Source organism: Pezoporus flaviventris, unplaced genomic scaffold (genome assembly GCF_033815535.1).
Source record: "Pezoporus flaviventris isolate CSIRO_AGI_PZ_B2104156 unplaced genomic scaffold, CSIRO_AGI_Pfla_v1 ptg000025l, whole genome shotgun sequence".
Classification (NCBI taxonomy): domain Eukaryota; kingdom Metazoa; phylum Chordata; class Aves; order Psittaciformes; family Psittacidae; genus Pezoporus; species Pezoporus flaviventris.
In genome coordinates, this window is record NW_026892573.1 from 25965454 (window position 1) to 25987129 (window position 21676).

Below are 21676 nucleotides of genomic sequence, written 5' to 3' on the forward strand. Positions count from 1 at the left end.
CATTGACAATGAATTGCACAATAGAAAGTGACTTCTCTTTCCAACTTCATGCCAGCGCACTTGCTAAAGAAGAAAACTGCATGGCAGTTTAAAATAAATCCATTCCAGTATATAAAATAGATGGTAAATTTAATAATGAGATCATACACTGGACAATGACAAAATCCTAGATAACAAGCAATTGAAAGCTCACATAGTAGAAGTTCTTAGACCACAATTATATCCTCTTTTATCATGGAGGAAGGATGGGTTTGACCACTTTAAGTAGTGGTTTAAGAAAACATCAGTTGGTTTCCTACCTGGTGCTATGAAATGATGAGAGAAAGTGTGTTTTTGTATAACAGAGCTGCAGAGTCGCATGGCATTCAGCACTCCATCCAAGCACCACTCCCATGCTCATACAGTTTCCACCATGAAGGACTTCACCCACCTCATTTCTGCCCAAAATGATGTAGAAATCCATCCTCCTCTTGACATGAACACCAAAATCAGGACAGCTTTTGTACAGAAAGATATAGGGCCCTTAAGCCACAAACACCTCCTAGTAATATATGACCTGCTCTTACTTGTGTAGTCTAAACCTTCACTGACTTGAGCACCAACCACAAATGCAGAGGACCGAATACACCAGCACCACACACACAACCACACCAGCATCAAAATAAGTAAAGGCACTTTCCCACCACACATATACCAAAAATATTTTCCTACCCAAATACAGCATTATTAAACTTGGATGATGCATTAATAAAGTGGATCTCAAGCTTGAGATCTCAAACTAAAGACAGTTTGCAGAATGTCAAGTCATGTCATTAGTATATGAAAACCAGTAAAGATGTTGCAGGGCAAAACGATAACACAAGAAACCTGAATTTAGTCTCAGATGCTACTTGATGCTATTTAGAACAGCATTATCAGTTAATCACTGAGGAAAGAGCTGCCCTAAGATCAGTGCTAATAAGGGATGAGTGTGCCTTTTTGGTTTTGGTTTGGGTTTTTTTTTCAAGCATCAGACTGCACTGAAATTTTCTCTGATAGCATCAAGTCTTAGAAGGGCTTTCAAGACACTGGACTAGGCAGAGTGATGCTTTGGGCATACTTTGGGCACTGCTAAGGAGGGTGCAGGCTCCATGCTGACCCACTCTGCAGAGCATGTGCTGCCAAGAAAGGATCCTCCTTGCCAGTCCTAGCAGTAGTCCTTCTTAATGGGTAAGTAAAGTTCAGATGTAATTTATCTGCATTATTCCTTAGCTTCAGTCTTACAAATTATGCCTCAAATCTGGCTTCTCAGATTATACCAGCAATTAATCCCCTCATGACACTGGATTCACACAAGACCTTTGATTTAAAAATTAATTGCAAAATCTATCCTGTGTCTTGAATAGCAGCTATGAAAATGATGGCCCTGTGCTTGTGAGACATCAGTGGAAGGGATGGATTTGATGGTGTGATAGAGCTGCTGATGTTGAGCAATATGAACAGCCCTGGTGCAGGCCTCCCCAGACATTTCCCAGCAGAACACACTCTATACTGGAGTTTACAGACAAACTTACTAAATTGATTTTCTGAGGAGCAGCAGCAAGAGGTAACATTAACTTTGTCCTAAGGGAATGCCACCCCTGGGGTAATACAGAGAAGCCCAGAGAGCAAGAAGGGATGCTGCCTGTCCCCAGGGAATCAGGACGCGTTTCCTGATATCCCCATCCAACTCTATTCTGGGCATGTGGCAGTAAAGAACCAAGCACACAGGTACAGAGATGCCTGATGTACTTGCACTTGTTTTATAGGACATATTTATTTTATTTTTTTACATATTTTTCCACGTTTTGGATTTTTTTTATCATGTTTTCTGATGCTAATTTGAACTGACAAGTATTTTCCTACCATTTAATCAACCAGACAGACAGGAAGGGGAAAAGAGCAGAACCAATTGCAGCCATGTACAGGCTTAGGACTTTCTCTAGCAACATTAGATCCACATCTTTCTTGCTTACATATATTCACCCAACAAAGATGAGCAACACAGCACTGGAGGACAAAGGAAGAGTGTATTCTAAATATTCTGGTTGGCAGCAGGCTGTGCTATGTAATGACTTTCTGTAGAAACATGGGTGAAATATGCAGTGAACTGTGATGAAAATGCCTTGAAGTCCAGAAGAGAAATTACATCGCAGGGGTGAGAAGAGCCCATAATAAATGAGACCCTGTGGAAATAAATAAAGAATCACAGTATCACAGTATGCTAGAGATTGGAAGGGACCTCAAAAGATCATCTAGTCCAATCCCCCTGCCGGAGCAGGAACACCTAGACAGTGTTACACAGGAATGTGTCCAGGTGAGTTTTGAATGTCTCCAGGGAAGGAGACTCCACAACCTCCCTGGGCAGCCTGTTCCAGTGTTCTGTCACCCTCACTGAGAAGAAGTTTCTTCTCAAGTTTAAATGGAACCTCTTGTGTTTCAGTTTGTACCCATTACCCCTTGTCCTATCATTGCTTCCCACTGAGTAGAGCCTGGCTCCATCCTCGTGACACTCCCCCTTTATATATTTATATACACTAATAAGGTCACCCCTCAGTCTCCTCTTCTCTAAACTAAAGAGACCCAGCTCCCTCACAAGGGAGATGCTCCACTCCCTTAATCATCTTCGTTGCCCTGCGCTGGACTCTCTCCAGCAGGTCCCTGTCCTTCTTGAACTGAGGGGCCCAGAACTGGACACAATATTCCAGATGGGGTCTCACCAGGGCAGAGTAGAGGGGAAGGAGGACCTCTCTCGACCTACTAACCACCCCCCTTCTAATACACCCCAGGATGCCATTGGCCTTCTTGGCCACAAGGGCACAGTGTTGGCTCATGGTCATCCTGTGTCCACTAGGACCCCCAGGTCCCTCTCCCCTACACTGCTCTCTAACAGGTCGTTCCCCAACCTATACTGGAACCTGGGGTTGTTCCTGCCCAGATGCAGGACTCTACACTTTCCCTTGTTATATTTCATCAAGTTATTCCCTGCCCAACTCTCCAGCCTGTCCAGGTCTCGCTGGATGGCAGCACAGCCTTCTGGCGGGTCAGCCACTCCTCCCAGCTCAGTGTCATCAGCAAACTTGCTGATAGTACACTCAATTCCCTCATCTAAATCGTTGATGAATATATTAAATAATACTGGTCCCAGTACTGACCCTTGAGGCACTCCACTAGTTACAGGCCTCCAACTAGACTCAGCCCCATAGACTACAACTCTCTGGCTTCTCTCCTTCATCCAGTTCACAGTCCACCTCACTACCTGATCATCCAGAGCACACTTCCTCAATTTAGCTGTGAGGATGCTGTGGGAGACTGTGTCAAATGCTTTGCTGAAGTCAAGGTAGACCACATCCACCGCTCTGCCATCATCCATCCACCGTGTTATTTCCTCATAAAAGGCTAAGAGATTGGTCAAACATGATTTCCCCTTGGTGAAGCCATGTTGACTGCCCCTCATAACCCTCTTATCCTTGATATGCCTTAAGATGGCACCAAGGATAAGGTGTTCCATCACTTTCCCAGGGATGGAGGTGAGGCTGACTGGTCTATAGCCACATGTGGAATAACCCACATGGGCAAGGATGAGGGAAAAGAGATGAACATTAATGCTCCTACAGATGGTGATTTATTCAGGAGACAAGAAGAATTATTTTAGATCTTTAAACAAGATTTGAAATAAGTAAGGTTTTCCCCCAGTGAGAGCACAGAAGGTTTTAGCCGATTAACCTGTTTATGAAGCTGAATTTCACCAATACTGAGCTGATAATAAATCTATCTTCTGAGTCAGTTTTTCATTTTATGACTCCTGGCAACAGTTACTTTCCATTTCTGTATTTTGGAAGAAAAGGATCATTGAGCAAGTGTTAGCAACTGCCAACAGGTCTGCTACACTAGTTCTTCTTTTTAGTTTTGATTTATAAGAAGGTCCCAGAAATTAATTAATTCTTTTTCCTCAATATGTCTTGTCATTTCACCTGTCACCACCACACAGCAGCTTGATAAATACAAAGAAGGTCTTTGCTCCTTTCAGGTTTTCCATGTGGAATCCATCCCTCGACCCAGGAAAATATTCTACCATGCTCTCAAATGTCCTGCACAAAGTGTTTCCTTGCAGTCTACCCAAATATGTGTCTAAAATTAATAGCTAAAAGAATACACATGCTCGCTGAATATTTAGCCCATCTCTCCATGTAGGTGACACCTTCCAGATGAATCACAGAATCATAGAAAAGTTTAGGTTGGAAAGGGCCTTAAGATCATCTAATTCCAACCCCATGCCAATAGGCAGGGACAACTCACCCTAGACCATGTCACCCAAGGCTCTGTCCAACCTGGCCTTGAACACTGCCAGGGATGGAGCATTTACCACTTCTTTGGGCAACCAAGTCCAGTGCCTCACCACCCTCATAGCCTCATTATATTGACACCAGAACTGCACACAGTAATCCTAGTGGGGTCTCACAAGACCTTACAGATATTAGCAGATACCAAAGAAACACAAAACTTTGTTTTCAGGGCCAGGAGAGCAGAGGAAAGGAGAGATCTTTAGCAGCAACTCTATAAGGCTTTTCTTGGACAGTTTTTGTGGTGCTCTCTTCCCAGCTGTCCGCTACTTAAAAGAGAAACATGAAAAAGCCACCTGAACTAAACGAAATCAGGAAGAAGCAACACCGCGAGAGATCCTGAAAATTCCAAAGTGATTACAACCCAAAAAAAATCCAAGCTTTTGCAGACGCATTTCTGAATGAGACAGAAAAAAAAAACAACAGGTGTTCTTGTCCACTGGGATGGTACACCAGAGGCACTAATGTGTTTTTACATGAGGCAGCTGAAATCCAACCGAGCAGTCTGTAAACCAGCTCTTTATGTTGTCCTCAGCCAGATTTTTCTGTATCCCTGAAGAATTGAAGCCAGCATTTCCTCAGGCACAGGGCAGCCTTAGAAATAAAGCCAGCCATCAATCCAAGAAGCAGTGCCACCAATATACTTGCCACTGCATTCCTCCAAGTACATTTGCCCTATGTGATTCGCCAAGCACCACGCGTATCTCAAACGCTGTAAGTGAAAAATAACAACAGGGTGCATTAACCTCTGATTAAAATCTTGGGCACATTTATATGTAAATTAAGTGCAGCCCTTGGGCATGGCAATGGGCCAGCAATGCAAAGGTTGCGGGCTTGTTTCTCTTAAAGACTTGTTTTCCCTCTTTCCCTGGGAAAATAATGGGATAATGTTTTCTGTATGGCTCCTGAGAGTGGCACACACTGAGATACTGTATTATGAAGGGCAAATGGAAGAATAAAAGGGAATGAGAAGCTGGTGGCTATTGAAATGGACAAAGAATCGGCAAACTGGATTTCCCTCATTGCTTTGCCACTGACTCGCTGCACTTTTCAGCAGACCACTTCAAATGATGTGGTCCACTCAAAAATGATCAGAGGGTTATGTATTTACTACAGTCCCGAGAAATCCGAGAGGCTCTTAGAACAGAAAGAGATTAGCAAGAAGCATTATTTCTTTCCTCACCTCCTTTTTGTCCCCTGTTTGTTTACTTTACACATTTGACAGTACTTTGTGTATAGGTAGCATGATAGATGGACCTGCCACAGCTCTGTAAAAGAGTGTTTACTGGAGCTGTCAGCCCGGGTGTTTACATAGGTGCCCATCACCATGGATATCTGCTTCACACATACGTTCCTTCTAAAAGTCAGATCACCCTTCCTGAATACTCTCAACAGCAGAAACATTGAAAGGAGTTTAATTCTGTTTAGTCTTTCTCAAGGCAAGATTAAAAGACAACTTGGTGGCCTGTAAGAAGCTGGGCATGGAAAGGACAGAATGGAGTAACAAGGCTCTTTAATCTAGCTGAGAAAAGCAAATCAAGGTCTGATGGCTGGGAGTCAACGGCAGAAAAAGGAGAGTGCAAATATGCAATGCAGAGGACATCTGGCAGCAGCAACTCCTTGCCAGGGATGGGCCAGAATTTCCTATCATTTGGCAACTTACTACTGATAAAACAATATAATCTATTCTTCTACCCAAGTTATTGGCCTACATACAAAAAACGTATTGTAGCATATGGTTTTTCTGAGTGATTCAGTAGCCCGACTTTTAGAACTTGCCACTGTAAGTAGTCATACTCTCAGCAAATGATGAACAAGATGCGGGAAATTCCTGCACAGACAGAAATAGGATTGACTTGAAACTATCTGCTACTCTTTCAGAAACTTCTATCATGCAGAAGTACCACTGGAAATCCCTCAATTACCTCCTTTTCAGAATACTGCAGTGGTTTTGCAGAGGAACACCTTCCTGAATACCATCAGCTCAGTTGTTCAGAGCCTCAATTACAAAATGATGCTTGTTCTTTTCATGCCTTTTCAGGAATATGAGTTAACTGCAGAAACCTGCATCTCAGATTGGGAAATTAGGAAAGGCCAGATAAGGTGAATGGCCCCTTATTCTCAGAGCCTGATAGAAAGAACAGGAGGGGTGGGGGGCAGCGAAGGCAGACCCTGTTCTCATCACAAGCTGCAGTGCAGGATGGAGGTGACACCCCAGATGTTCCCAGCTGCCAGAGTGCAGCATAACCCTTCCCATCCAAAGCTAGATTCTCACTAGTGCAACTGCAATGCTTATGGTAATTGCAGCTATTAAAACATATAATCTCTAAGGTGACTGGGGCCTAAAGGTGACGGATGCACCTTTCTGACTCCAGCCTCAGTGCACCTACAAAGTCACCCTCAATATGTGCAAGGACCATGTCATGCAAAGGGCTACAAAAATATATTTCCTGAGCCCTGAATCTGCCTCTCCCTCTTCCAGCTTCAAAACAAAAGGACTCAGTGCAAACCAGCCACATACAGAAGCTGGTTTGCCTCCAAATTAAAACAACAGGAATAAGGCAACCAGAAATGCCTACTGACAGCAAAGTACTTGGGGCTCTGTTTCATCCCTTAAAGGGAGAAAAGAAAAAATCACTGATTCCAAAATGCTAGTAATTATTCATGACCATCATCAAAGACTGGGAGTCTCGTGGCAGTAAACAAACCACCTTGCTTGTCACCGAGCCATCAGCCGAAGTTCCTTGCATTGCCTTGCTGGAGAAACAGTAATAAATAAATGCAGTTTTAGAAGAAAACTGTTGAATAATGACATTTTACCCAAAATTTGCTGGTCTAAAATACAGAGATGGGAAGAAGGTACTTCCACACCCCATCCAGCTGCAACAAGATGAAGGCTTTACATCCACCTACCCGTGCTCCTGCCCCAGAGCTCCAGATGGATCCTGCCCTGTCCTGGGTTCAGCAGTAGCAGTCATGTTTCTCTTTCTTGGTAGCTGGTGCAGTGCTGTGTTTTGACTTTCGGCCTGGGAACAGAGCTGATAACACTGATGTTTTGGCTTGGCCAAGGACTTTGTGAGCCTCATGCTCTGCCAGGGAGGAGGGGAAGCTGGGAGGAAGCAGAGACAGGACACCTGACCCAAACTGACCAAAGAGGTATTCCATACCACAGCACGTCATGGCCAGGATGTAACTGGGAGTTAGCCGGAAGGGCTGGGACTGCGGGGTTGGAGGAGGTATCGGTCAGAGCTTGGTTGGGCTGGGGGGGGCGAGTTATCGGTTGGCTGGTGGTGAGGTGATGTATTCTCTTCCCTTGTTATTTCCTTTATCATTATTATCATTGGTGGTAGCAGTAGCGATTTGTGTTATACCTTAGTTACTAAACTGTTCTTATCTCAACCCGTGGGAGTTGCATTCTTTTTGACTCTCCTCTCTGTCCCTCCAGGAGCAGGGGGAGGGCAAGAAGGCGGGGGGGGAAGTGAGTGAACAAGTTGCCTGACTGGGTTTAAACCACGACATGCCCCTTATGTGCCATTGCACAGGGGGATCATGGAGAGATTTGTGAGTGTAAATGCAGTTGTTTGAGCTAATCCAGATTCCTTGCACTGAGCAAAGGTGTGACTGTTGAAGGACACTTAGCAGACAGCTATCATAGGCAGGAAAAGTTTAAAAATGCTGCAAGCCCATTATTCATCAAAGCTATGAATGTAAAATCAACCAAAATGCTATGATTTGTAGACAGGAATTTCACACTCTATTAAGGAAGAAAATTTACGATTTCTGCAAGCTAATATTATTTAACCCATTATATAACCCTTTTTTTTTTTTTTCCTGTTTAGGCCTTTCACATCGAATGGCTCTGTATATAAAATATCTATACATATTGTGTATAAAAGCAGAGAGTGCACACCCCTTTCAGGAGAGAATTCATTCTGTTATTTCCAATAAGGATAAACTGTAAATATAACCCACAGGATAAAACAGTTTCAGGGCAACGAACACATGAACCTGAGCACCAATGCCAGACTGATTCAGCACAATGGGGCCACCGAAGCCAGTGGGAATCAGAATAAACCACACATTATATTCCCCCCCTTTTTAAGCCTTCTCGAGCCATGAATCACCAGTGCCAGTTGAATACGGATAGCGGTATCACATCAGCCACAAACTCAACTGGAGCATGAAGGAGACTTATCGTTCATCCCCCCCACTGCTCACAGCCAGAAGCTTTGAAAATCAGGCTCCTTACTCTGGTGATTAAATGCTACTTCAGCGCCTTCATTTAGGGTCCCCCATTGTGCAAAGTGTGGCCTCCCGTTTTTATTTTATTGCATAGATTTTGTAGGCTTTAATGCATATTAAAACACAAACCCGGCTCCTATTGAAGCAAATGAAAATATCTCCATTGACTTAAAGGGAGATTAGATCATGCGCAGGAATGAGTCCAAAAGCAATATTAACTTTGTGAGGCTGTACATACCTAGAACTTCCTAATATTCTTTTGTGTGGTTCAAATCGAAAACTTATATAATAAACCATGCTGGTCAAAAAACACAAGACAGGCAACAATCCTTTCGAGGGCTTAAATTTTAATTTTCTCTTTTTTGACTGATGTTCTGAATGTACAAATTTGAGATAATAAATTGCTACCTCAAAATGCAGTTTCTGCAGTGAATATTTTATCTGAGTTCCCAGAGCAGTAAAATAGAATTAGAAAGCCAATCCTCAGCAATGCCATTTCCACTGACATTGGATTACCCTGCAAATATACCTTTTACTGTGTTATTACACACAATATCATCAACATCACACCCAGCCAGGATTGTGACAAGGACATTCAACATGTTAGTAAACGTAATATATCCTCGTGTAATCAGTAAGTGGGTAGATAATGTGCAATTTATTACTCTTACGGGACATGACATGCCACCATGTGCTTCAGGAACAATCTCAAGTGTGGGCTCTTTCCAAAGGAGGGACCACCACTGCTGTTGTGCACACAACACTGAGTGTACAGAGAGGCTGTAAATCACTTCTGTTTATGGAAGAAACCACCACCATGCAATGGTTTAGACCAAGCCTGGCCGGTTGGTCTGAAATCCAGTTCAGGTACATGCAGAAACTTTCTCTGAAGTCTTGGGCCAGCCAACAGCCCAGCTGAAGTCTGCGATACTCAGGTGACTTGGATACACCCTACAGTAACAGATCAGGTCTGGCAGGGGTCATTCAATCAGGTACAGCCTCACCAGCACAGCTTGCATGGGCACAACCTTGACACCAGGCTGGGGATGGTGTCCTGCCTTAGCAGGGAACCCTGGCCAGCCTGTTTCAGGCTGCAAAACACAAATGTATTTATTTCATTTACTACAGGTAGAAGGGAAGTTCAATAATTGAATGCAATAATCAAGTTTAGGTCTGGCTGTTGCCTCCTCAAATCAAATAATTAGGAATAACTATATATGTATGTTTATATAGTTTTTTATAATCATATATATACAAATATATTAATATTTATGAATGTATCTTTTTCTAGCTATATATATGAATAACTGCAAATATGGAGTGTGTGTGTATATATATATATACACTTATATCTATATTAATAACGTGATTGAAAGGGTAGATGCTGCACACTGAATTAGCAGTGTCACCCATTATAGGGGTCTGACTGCAGCTCTCCACATGTCCGAGAGCAGACACCAAGGCTACAGAACTGCTGCCAGGCTTCCTAGAAAAGCAGCATTTTAATGGCACTGAAATACAGGCACATCTCAGATTAGGTTCTTCTAGATTACTTATATTTTGAGTTCTGAGATGACATTCCCTCTTCTTTACCTTCACATGACTTAAATTCAGTGCTACTGATTTCCTTTGCTTGCTTTATTTGGTGCAGAGGGAGAGGGAGAAGGCTTGCAACTTGACCTCAAAATGAGCTATCACTTAAATATCACTTAAATTTCACAGCATCTTTCAAGGTCACTTACACATCGATTCCAGAGCAATTTTCCAAACATATCATCAAGACACTGAAACAGAGGCTTAGTCAAATAAATTCTCTATCTTCTTCCATTTATGAATTAAATAAAATAAGATGTGTCAACATTTTTGCCTGACTAGGCTTTATTACAGTTTCTGCATCTTCCATCACATTCCTCTACTTATTTAAAGAAATACCCATATCCATCTTCCTTTAATATTTTCTTTTGCTTGGGTGTTGAAAAAAAGAGCAATCTTATATGGATAAACAAATAACCCACAATGGTCAGCTCTGGATGAACCAAATTGCCTTCAGAAGCACAAGTCCCATAAAGAGAGCCTCTCATTTATGAATAATCTCTTTCAGAGCTTAACTCACTCCATCACTGCCAAACAGTACAATAAAACCCTGCAGTAAAACCAGGCTGAGAGGAGCCACGAAGCTCCAGGAATGACTAAACCACTGCCATGCACTGTTTCCTACTCACTACAAGTGCCTGAGAACAACGGGACAATGCATGAGACAGTGCTTTGATCAATGGAATGTGCTGTCAACCTGCATGGCTTGAGCCATGCCATTCAACTTCTATGAAGGGGGATGCTGCTGGTGTCCCTTTAATGGTGGTAGGTCCCCCTCGCTCTTGGGTCTCAGAGACACAGCAAAATACAATGCCTGTTTATGGGATGAACCTTGTGCTATTCACTGGACATGAGCAGGATCAACTTTTCAGCCAAAGCAGCAAGGAAAACAAATGAAAAGTGCATTTTTGCAACTGCGGCAAGCGCTGCGCAAAATTCAGACAACTCAAGATTTTATAAATGCTTTCAGGAAGATCTACTGTGGGAACACATGCTTGATGCAACTCAGAAGAACAACAGTTGATGGTATAGTTCCACTCTATTGATTGCTCATTTATTTACCTTTTTTAAAGCACTTACGGCTACTGGTTTTCCAGCCACACATGAATTACAAACTATGAATTCTCTTCAATAAACCTCTCCGTATGTATTTATCCCTCTGTACCTGTTTGTCCCCACAGCAAACAATGAGTTCTGCCCTGATTTCTGAGCACCACCAGGATTACAAAACTCTGGCATTCCTTGCACCCACCTCTGCAGCCTTCCCATCCAAACCGAACATGGGGGTGGCATCAGCAGAAATCCTCACGTTGCTAGCTCCAGTGATGAAGGCTGTAAAACCTCCATAATAACCTGTTTGTATGAGACGTTTTTTTCTCAAAGGGTCTGGCCAATGCCCAGTGTAACCCAGATTTTCTGTACATCCTCTTTAGTAGATTAATAGAGACCAAAGCCAGACCTATGTGTCCTCTGCGAGGAGGAGTGAGAAGCTGTTTTAAAAAGAAGGGTTTGCTCCTGGTTATTTTAAAAATGAGATCAAAAGTCGAGCAAAGCTGAAGCAGGAAGAAGAGATGGAGAAAAACAGCAAAGGATGCTTAAAAGGATTATGATAGAAGTCCTGGCAAAGGGACTTCTGTGCAGTCCTCTTCCTTTACATGGGGCTCTGTATCTTTTGTACTGCCTATGAGTACAATATGAGAGATTGTTTTGAGAACCCTTATACGAAATCTGTGCCAATCTGCTGCACGTGGTGGTGAGGAAGGTGAAGGGAAGCGGATGCAGCTCTGCAGGGAACCCTGGTTTCTTGGGGAGGCTGTCCTGGAGAGTAAGAGATCCCTCATACCAAGCAAGGCAGTGCCTCAATTACAACATAAACAGACACTGACTCTTCTGATGGATCTCAGCACCGCAGTGTTTGCCTGGGATGGCTGACCAGAGCAGACAATGAGTGCTTTTTGTTGGGAATATTCAAGCTGGTAAATGTCTTTCACCTTTTAGTTATATATATTACACTGGAAATAGAGTATTATTATATATTATACTGGAAATAGAGTCATCCTCCCTTCCCTTTGTTGCTGTGTCTTTCCGCCAACAGCAAATGGGCAACCCTATGAAAAAAGTCACATTAACAATGAAATCTGTCTTTAACTTTCTCTCTATCCAGACATAAACCCAGAAGAACAGTCAAAAAGGAAATAATACCTTTGAAAGGGGTTTAATAGCTACACTGCGCTTGAACATGAACACCGCAGGGAAGAGGGGAGTGTGATGCACAGAGACAGCACCAGCGCACCATGTAACCCCCCTGCACAGCACAGCTGTGTTTCTTCTGTTTCCAGTTACCATGCATGACTCGATTCTACTTTACAAAGCATGCCAAAAAATTGGGGAAGATTTTAAAAGAAGAGCTCCAAAACCAGTATAAGCAGCAGAGACAATGATTTACAGTAAAGAGAGTTTATGATTTCAATCTGTTAAACTTATTAAAAAGATGATGGAAAGGCAACTTGATGAGAAAAATCCACGCAAAGTTCATGGGGAAATATTACTGGTAAGTAAAGGGCTCTTTAATCTAACAAAATAAGGTGGAACAACATGTAATGATTGGGAACTGAAGCCAGGAAAAATAAAATTAGCAATCAGCTTGATACCCTTCTTTATTATTTATTTTTCTAAAGCAGGTGATTAATTCCCGGAACAATTTCTTCCTATCTCTAGACATCTGCAAATGAGGGCTACAGTCTGCTGGGGGAGAAACGTTTGGTGGCTAATGTAAGCTATGCTTTAGTTAAAGAAAAATCACCCAGTAAAGGGGTATAAAAGTGATATACAACAGACAGAAATACTCCAACCCTAACTATTCTACGATTCTATGATTCTATATAAAAGGGTTTAAACCAAATGATCTTGTTTCTTTTGGCTTTAAGTATTACAGATCTGTGCTGTTATCTCTAAGGAGCTTTCAGCAAGGAGCTTCACTGGATGGTGCTGGGCTGCTGCAGCACTTCTTACCTGCCCATCTCCACTCCTATAGTCACTCTTGTTGCCCAACAGCCTCTACACTGCCATCCCCACAAAGGGGAGGAAACACACCTAATGAAGAAACAGCTCCTGGTATCTTCTCACATATGAGGACATGAAAGAAACCTAAAAGCCTGTTCAGGAGATGTGTGCAAGGCATTAGAAGCAGCACATCTGCTGTCTGTGATAACTTGTGAGCCTGAAGGAACATCCACAGGCTGAGCATCAGGAGGGATGTACCTGTATCACAAGGGTGGCAGGCAGTGAACAGCCTGGACCCCTTCTGTGCTTGAGGAGGAACCATTCTATGATTCTGTGATTAGAAGAGGCTCTCAGGCAGCCAACCTCATGGCTTTGTAGAAACAATCAATAGCCCTTGTGTCAATTTGAGTGAATTGTCCAGTGGATAAGGGCTCTCCAAGCAGTATGTATTTCGTCAATACTGCCCAAGATGCTGCAGCAGAACCTTGCTGTTTTCAAAGGCAACACGCTCTGTTTCCCTGCAAAATGCAGACTGGATGCACTAAAACCTTTAGTTTTATCTAAACCCATTTGTAGAACTCTTCCTCAGGTCCAGAAAATCTTTTTCCTCTGCATCACACTGGCTTTCCATACAGGGGTAAGGATACGAAACAGTCAGTATGCCAAAAAAGAGGTGATTTGTTTTGAATCAGGACTCCTGCTTTAAACTGCCGAGAAGCAAAGCATTTCCCTTTTTCCTAAGTATGCTTTCAGGTGTACTCTCTCTTCTCTAGAGAGGCTGAAGAAGACATCCCTTCCCTTCCATCCTTCATGCCCAGAAGGTGTAAAACCACTTCAAGCTGCTGCTTTTGCTCTGAGCAGATGTTTCAGTGGCTGCAGCAGAAAATAACACAAAAGATTTGCCTGAAGGCCAGAATTTTGTTCAAATCACCTGTCAACGTCAAAAAGATTTGGAGCATCTCTGGCTGTTTGCTTGAGAAGCTATGGGATTTCAGTTTCCTTTGTTCAACAGGTACAAGAGCAGGTCTGGTCAAACTCCTAAGCACAAGAATAGTTCTTACACCCTACACCTCTTTCACTAATGGGGAATTACCCTCTGCAAGGCAAGTCCCCTTTCCATAGATGCCAAACCTCTGCAGGGAAACCAAACTGGCATCATGTTTTCACCCATGCTATCATTTCATTATTAACCAAGGAGGGCCACAACCATCTGTGCTTGGCTAGTAACTGATGGCTGAGAAGCCTGTATCTATCAATTCATACCACAAACCACACAGCAGACTCCTGATGCCTTCACCTGAGCTGACAATCTAGAAGGCCACTGACAAAGTGGCCTTTAACTGAGACCTGAACATGCAGATCTGCAGAATGAGCCAAAAGAGGCAGGACAGATCAGTTCAGTCCAGTCCAGGCCTTGACTATATGCTGAATTTCACTGTAGCCCTACTGAAGTAACTGTGGAGTTTAGTCTCTTGAAGACAAAAGGGCAGGCAAAGGAGCCACCTACTAGAAATCATCAGCTTCTAAGCCAGTCTTTGCACTTCACTGGCCCAAAAATCCTGCCCTCAATGTAATTCTAATACTCTCACCATCCTTGAAAGTTAGGAGGGGGGTGTTAATGGTCTTCTTTTGTGTGGAAGACAGCAGGCTGCTCCCAAAACTTTCTCTGAACCTCTTTTTCTCAACATCTATCCTAACAGTATAGATCTTTCACCAAAGACAGACATAAGTATTCAAAGATCCCCCACAACGAAGCTGACTCTCTCCTAGTATAGCAAAAATATCCACAGAAATTACCAAGAGCAATCCTGAATGCTTCTAAGCATCTTTCTAATAGGAAGGTCTTAGAGACAGCTACAAGCTTTGAACCGTGTCCTTGTTTCAGCTTTAAACCATGATAGCATGGGAGTCGCCTCACTTACAGCCATATCTGTGATTGCAAATAGTAAAAGAGCTAGAATTCACTTCCATGTTGGATTATTTTCCAAAACCCCTTAAACAACCTCGTGGTAACTCCAGGAAAATACCTGCACGTGATCATTAAGCCAGTCAGAACTTTAATTTTCTACCTCACAGAGAAGAAACGGAGCTGGGGTTATAATGGCAAACCTAGCACGGACCCTACACAGACAGACCATGGCTGTACTTCTATTTCACTCTCCATACTCTATGTGATAATAAATCCAAGCTTCAGAGAGTATAAGGGAATATGCTGGAGTATATTGGTAGAAAGCACCATTCTTTCAATCTTGGGGAAGCATTAGTCTGACATGTATCTTCAAAAATCTTCCACCGGCAGGATACTCTTCTGCAGACAAGAAAACAGAAGGGAGTGGGAAGCTGAGATACACAAGGGACCGTGGCAAATCATAGCAGTACACAAGATCCTTAATGCGGACAACCCTATCATGATCACTGGGAACGGTGCCAGTGACTTGGTGGGTGCTTCCTTTTGGCTCTCAACAGAGTGAAGCAAATAAATGTGCTCTGGCTGCTGCTCTCCAAAGTGCAGCCTTTCGTGTAAGACAGAAAACTCAGCCTTTATACCATCAGAGTCTTCTGAAACATGCTACTTTGTGCCAGCTTTCCCTGACCTGTTCCAGGAGATGCGGATCTACCCAAAAAGCTGGGAAGCACAGTGGGCAGCCTGGCACCCAAGGGGTGCTGAGACATCAGCATCCACCCATATGCTCCCTTGCTTATTCGGGGCAAGGCTCTGATGCACTCAGTAACAGTAAACATTGCATTCCCCAGCTGGTGCATATGCACATGCACATAAACTGCAGCAGCTCAATTTTAGAGTGTTTTATGAAGAGGCGGACTAAGCTCCCTAAAGAGGCGGGGAAAGTCATCGTCTTGATAAAGTAAATAATGAAATGCTGCAGTACCAATATACACTCTGCGATCCCTTGAGGGAAACCACAAGCATGAGCCCTAATGAAATAAGACACAGCAAATAAGGTCTTTGCTGTGGACACAACCCTTAAGTGCTCATTATGCACTGCAGTGACTTCTATCACTTTATCACACTCATTCATCTTGGTGAAATACTGTATATACATGCAGACAGATATGGTATATATAAAAACACATACACATACCCCTGCAGACACATATATTCCAAATGAAAGAGGGCAAAAGAAAAAAGTGACTTATTTTCATTTCTGTAAATAGCCAGACCATAAATGCATAATATGCTCTCTCTGCATGGATTGCCTTAAAAATCCATCACTGTATGCAGTTCAAAGCTTTCATAAACCTTAGCATTTGAATTTGCATTTTTGAATATTTTAACTTTTAAAAATGTCTTTGTATTTTATGCTTTAAGTTCTTAAACACTCAGAAATACCAGCGTGGGTATTGCCTAGGGCTAATCGATAAGCTGCACTTAAGATAGAAAAAGTCTATTTGTCTATTTATACACAATTTTGAAATGGAGATGGTATTTTTCATTGTTTGGAATGCATCAGTATAGGCAAACAGTAAAATTGAATTCAATTATTTATTTATAATGCAACTTTGCCAACTGTGGAAGCAATAAACCCAACCAAACAAAGCCCAGGAAATTATCCCAGATCCAGGAGCAGGAAAAAGCATGGCACCCTCTAATTGTGTTTCCTTTGCTCTTATCTTTTCAAGATCCCTTAGATTGTTTTCCAATTTTCATTTCCATTTCTTCCATTAAATGCCTCTAACCTATGAACTCCATTTACTGCCATCCATTTATCTTCCATTCTTAACTGAGATGTAACGTGTCCACTTGTCCACCACTGAGCACCAAAGCTCTGACAGCACGCTTGATAAATGCTGGCTCCTTCAGGAAAGCTTACTTGGGAAAGTGCAATTCAAAACTCGACTCCTGAACAGGTAAGTCAGTTCCATTACACTGTTAAGTCTGTTCCATTAAACCTTATAAACATACAGTGGTGAGGACCAAAACCCCAGTAACAAACACTAATATCTTTGGGTTTATTTGCTTTTTCTGCTACAAGATGGAATTAGATTTGCTTTGACCCTGGGAGGGTACAGGGTGACAGGGCCAGTGAGAAGAAAAAACACAAGGCAGCTTTCAGCAGTCGTCGTTTTTTTACTTTCAGATAGAATAATTTCCGATGTGGTGGTTTGCAATCAAACTCCCTCCCCCAGGACTCAGGGTACAGGAGTGCTTGAAGGATGGCATTGTTTAGAAAATAGTTACACCTTACACAACATCACTTCAGAAGCTCTTGACAAACATTAAGATAACTCCCAGCAGCCAGGTGCCTGGGCATTATTTAACGGAGGGGTATCAGAGAGTCAGAAATACTGGGAAAGAGGAAAGCTCCAGCTAGCAAACAGTCATTTTAATCTCACGGAGTAATGCTAAACTAAAGCAGGAGAGAGCTGAACGGCAATATCTTAGCCTCTTGGAGCAGTAAAGTAAAATTAATACAGCACCCCAGGCTACTATTAAATTGTAAAACTTAAGAAAACATATTGTGGTCAGGCATTCAACCTCTAAGAATAAACAGATGAATCACTCCATGCTTATTCTAAATGACTAAATGTTTGCACCACTGATACCAAGCAAAACACAAATTTTCTGGGATCCTGAAGGCGAACATTCAAGAGGAAAATTTGTCATTCAAAATCAGCATACCAGGGCCTAGGCTGGAAAGATCCATGGCCAAAACATCTGAATGGGGTGTACTCCTAGTTCATACTCCAGAGGTCTGACTGTGAATGGTGTTGACGTACCCCAAACAGCTTCAACTTAAGGTTAAGGCTTGGTATTGATAGTTGTGCTAGTAAGGTCTGGGGAAAGCTACAATGAACCGCAGCATGGCAGCTGTGCCCCAAGGCTGCCCAGTGGCAGCATAGCCACACACTGCATGAGTGAGCACCGGGCATCTCCCAAACACTCCCTGGGGTCATTACAAAGAGGAAACGGGGAACCAAGGAGGTTGAGGCAGTTTAAGTAGTGTTTAGAGGCAGCCAGGAACAAGAAATACAAGCTGCTCTATCCTAGGGTTGGAACTAGACTATCTTTAAGCTCCCCTCCAACCTAACCCTTCTATGATAAAGAAAAAAGGTGACAGACAAATTAGCTCTTCTCCCTGTTTTGCACTAGAGTCTCCAAGAGCTTAACTAAGGAGTATTTTGCTATGTATGCGTGCCATTGATGCACACAGTGACAATCAGGTATCCATGTGGCTCCCAGCTGAGCAGAAAATTAAACTTCATATTGCAGCCATGTATAAACTGAACACTACACTGGAACTAACTCATGGTGTCTCACTGTGTTTGGATATCTGATGGACACAATGACTCCCACCTAAAGACCACGTCACCATTTCCTGCATGCCCAAGTTGACTCTTGAAGGCTGCATCTGGATAGTGTTGGCATGGGAAGAAGTTAGTTTAAAGGATCTCTGTTATCTGGCACTATGACCATGCCACAGAACAGCAGTATGGACTTTGCCTTAATCTCAGTTTGCAATTCCAAGAGGAACTGCTGTCAAGGTTTCTGATCCTGCATGCCACCAGAGAAGTCCCCGGGAAGACAAAAACAACATTACTCTGGCTGATCAGTAACTTTCAAGCAATGCACTGTGGCACACAAAGCAAGGTCCCTGCAAGGGATTTGAAGGCACAGCCGAATAGTAAAGCAGAGGTTGAGAATGAAGAGAGACATACATTGCTCCAAGGACAAAATGAGAGGCAAAGCAGCAATGGCACTGTGAAGACATTGGCATTCCTGGCATGAGTACGCCTTAACTCGCTCGCTACCAAACAAGCATCTGGTGCCACCTAATTAAAACACCAGTTCCAGGAGGTGACACCCAGCCTCATGAATCAAATGGAACACCTGCTAATTCTTACAACAGCCGACAAAACAAGCCTAAAAAAGGCAAAACAAACAGGCACATATACACATTACCAACTTTGGCACTGACATCCTGATGCACATAAGAACTGTATGAAATTCCCACATTGTTAACCAGTGCATCTTCAGTTTCACTGATGGACTGCTTGAATTTGCTACAACACGTGTTCAGCTGCTCAACAGGCAAAAATGGTGCAAGTTTGACAAAAGTGGGTAAACACACTGTAGCACATACAGCACTGCACCGAGGAGGGGAAGCCTCCCCGGAGCTCATCCAATCTAATGGCACAGGCTATTAACTCAGATGATTAAAGGACTGGAGACTACAGAAATCTCAATACATGCATGGCCTATAATAGCACAATGCAGGGTGCATTTTCCCCAGTGACAAACAGATGCTTTATTTTTATTTTTGCTATAAATAATTGTGTGTGTTTTTTTTTTTAAATAGGTATAGATAACCAGGCATTTACGTGGTTTCCAGCAGAGTACCAATATTAAGCTACTAGGTTACAGCCATTCATAAACTGAATATTTTGCTGGAATTACTTTTTACTGTCATTATTCTCCAACAATCTCTACAATATATGTTGTTACCGCAGCAGTAAAATGATTAGATTCTGAGCATTGCTGGAAATCTGTAAGTAACACCACGCAGGTGAACCCTGAGCAAAATCAAGTATTTAAGGAGAACTCCAGATGGTCTCTTATGCTGAACTCTGTGGGCTCCTGAAAACAGAGCAGGGACACAGTTCATGGACTAGGTTCTGCCATCTTTTACACCAGCAACATTTCGTGTACATGGTTTGACCCTACCAATAAGCCTCCCATATATATGTGTAATGGCATTTCTCAAAGCACCTCATTTAATACACAATCACATTAGCCCTTTGTTTCTTCTTGACTTTCCTCTTCCCATTGCTCTTACACAACCTTGCTGCCTATCTTGCTTTAAGGTTGTCTTTTTTTGATGCACTCTACTGTAAGACATGCAGAGGTTGTGTTTAACCTAAATGAGCCCTCTGGATACAACTTGACTTCCTTGCTGTTACTGATTTTTAAGCAACATTTTGTATGAAAGAGGTCATCAGAAACTGAGCATAAGGATAAAAGATAACCTGCATCAACTTCAGAGATCATTAGGTCGACCATTAGGTCAATCTGGGGCTAAGGGCAGAGATACACAAAGGCATTTTGGAAGTGCTGCAGAAGGAGAATCCTACAGTAACCTCTAATAACCTATCTATGTTCAGCCAAATTAAAAGAGATGGGTTTGGGTATTTTCCCCCCCTGTGATGGAGAGGTAAATAGGGATTTCAGGAAGGGATAATACACAAGCTGATTGCAGCAACTTGCAAATGAACTAGCAGGGGGTGTCTGGGAATAGATACCAATTTTCATTCCAACCGGAATGGAAGCTTCTATATTAAAACGTATTATTTCTGAGCAGTCAGCACGGAAGGAGAAGCTGATGCAATATAACACATGAAATTTCTAAGTGATCAGGACCAGAAAGAGAAGGAAAGTAACTGAGGCTTCAGCCTTGCTAAGTATTGAGATGAGGGGGATATGGAGAAGACAGAGCTGCCAAGGCAGGCGCTGAACAACACACTTCTGAGATAAGAGGCACCAGCCATTCTTCGAAGCCATCGTAGCTGCCAAGAGCTACAGAGAAAAGAGTGAATTGAAGGGGACAGAGGGGTCAACTGCACTGAATATGAAAACAAGTCAAGGCCAAGGACATGCATGACGCCTTGGGATTTGGCCAGGAGGTGATAATTTGTGGGTTTAGTCAACTGCAATCTCAGTGGAGTAGAGAGGGCAGAAATTCAACAAGAAAAGAGAGAGTTGGCAGTGGGAAGATGAAGGCGGACAGAATACAGAGCAGGAATAAGGAGCTTGGGTAGGAGGGAAAAGGAAAAGGGGAGTCTGGCAGTGGAGATATGATTGCAGAACTGTGGATTTTTTCTCTGTCCAGGGACACAAAGGCAGATCTGAAAGCTGAAGTGATGCCAAGAAAGAAAACAGGGTTAAGTGAGGTGGCACAAACAATAACTGAAAGAGGTCACAAGGGATTGAAGTCAAGAGCAGGAAGAATAAGGTTTGTTCATGTGGATCTCACATGGAAGAGCAAAGAAGGCAATTTCCATCCCAAACCAACACTGGTTGCAAGACCTGGCCAAGGGGAAGAGCTGTGCCCTCCTACTGCATCCTCCTCAGCCCTCTGAGGCCTCTGCGGGTCAGCAGTTTGGAAAAAGGCTTTCCATAATTTCCCACAGAGCCACAGAATCCTTTGACATATTCTATTTTAAAATCCAAACTGCATTTACACAGCACCTAGGTTAAACAAGGTATGGTATACTCTTATTGTGTCTTCCTATCCCTTCTGGTTTGAGCTCTGTCTGGCTATAAGAAGCAATGACTTTGACTTGCTGCCATCTGCACTTAGTACATGGACAGAGGAGTAACAAGTACCATTCCCAAGAAGTCTATTTGCTTGAATTTCCATTAAGACTACAGTAATAACCTCTCAGCAAATGTTGCATGAAATCATAATGCCATTCACACCAATCTTAAATCTCTCATGCCCTTGCAAAAAAATCCAGTTCTC

General features: G+C 42.7%; 1 protein-coding gene across 9 annotated transcripts in view; it reads right to left on the minus strand.

Annotated features, from left to right (window-relative positions):
• Positions 1-21676, minus strand: part of FAT3 (FAT atypical cadherin 3) — a 409717-nt gene that overhangs the window by 220050 nt on the left and 167991 nt on the right. The window lies entirely within an intron of this gene.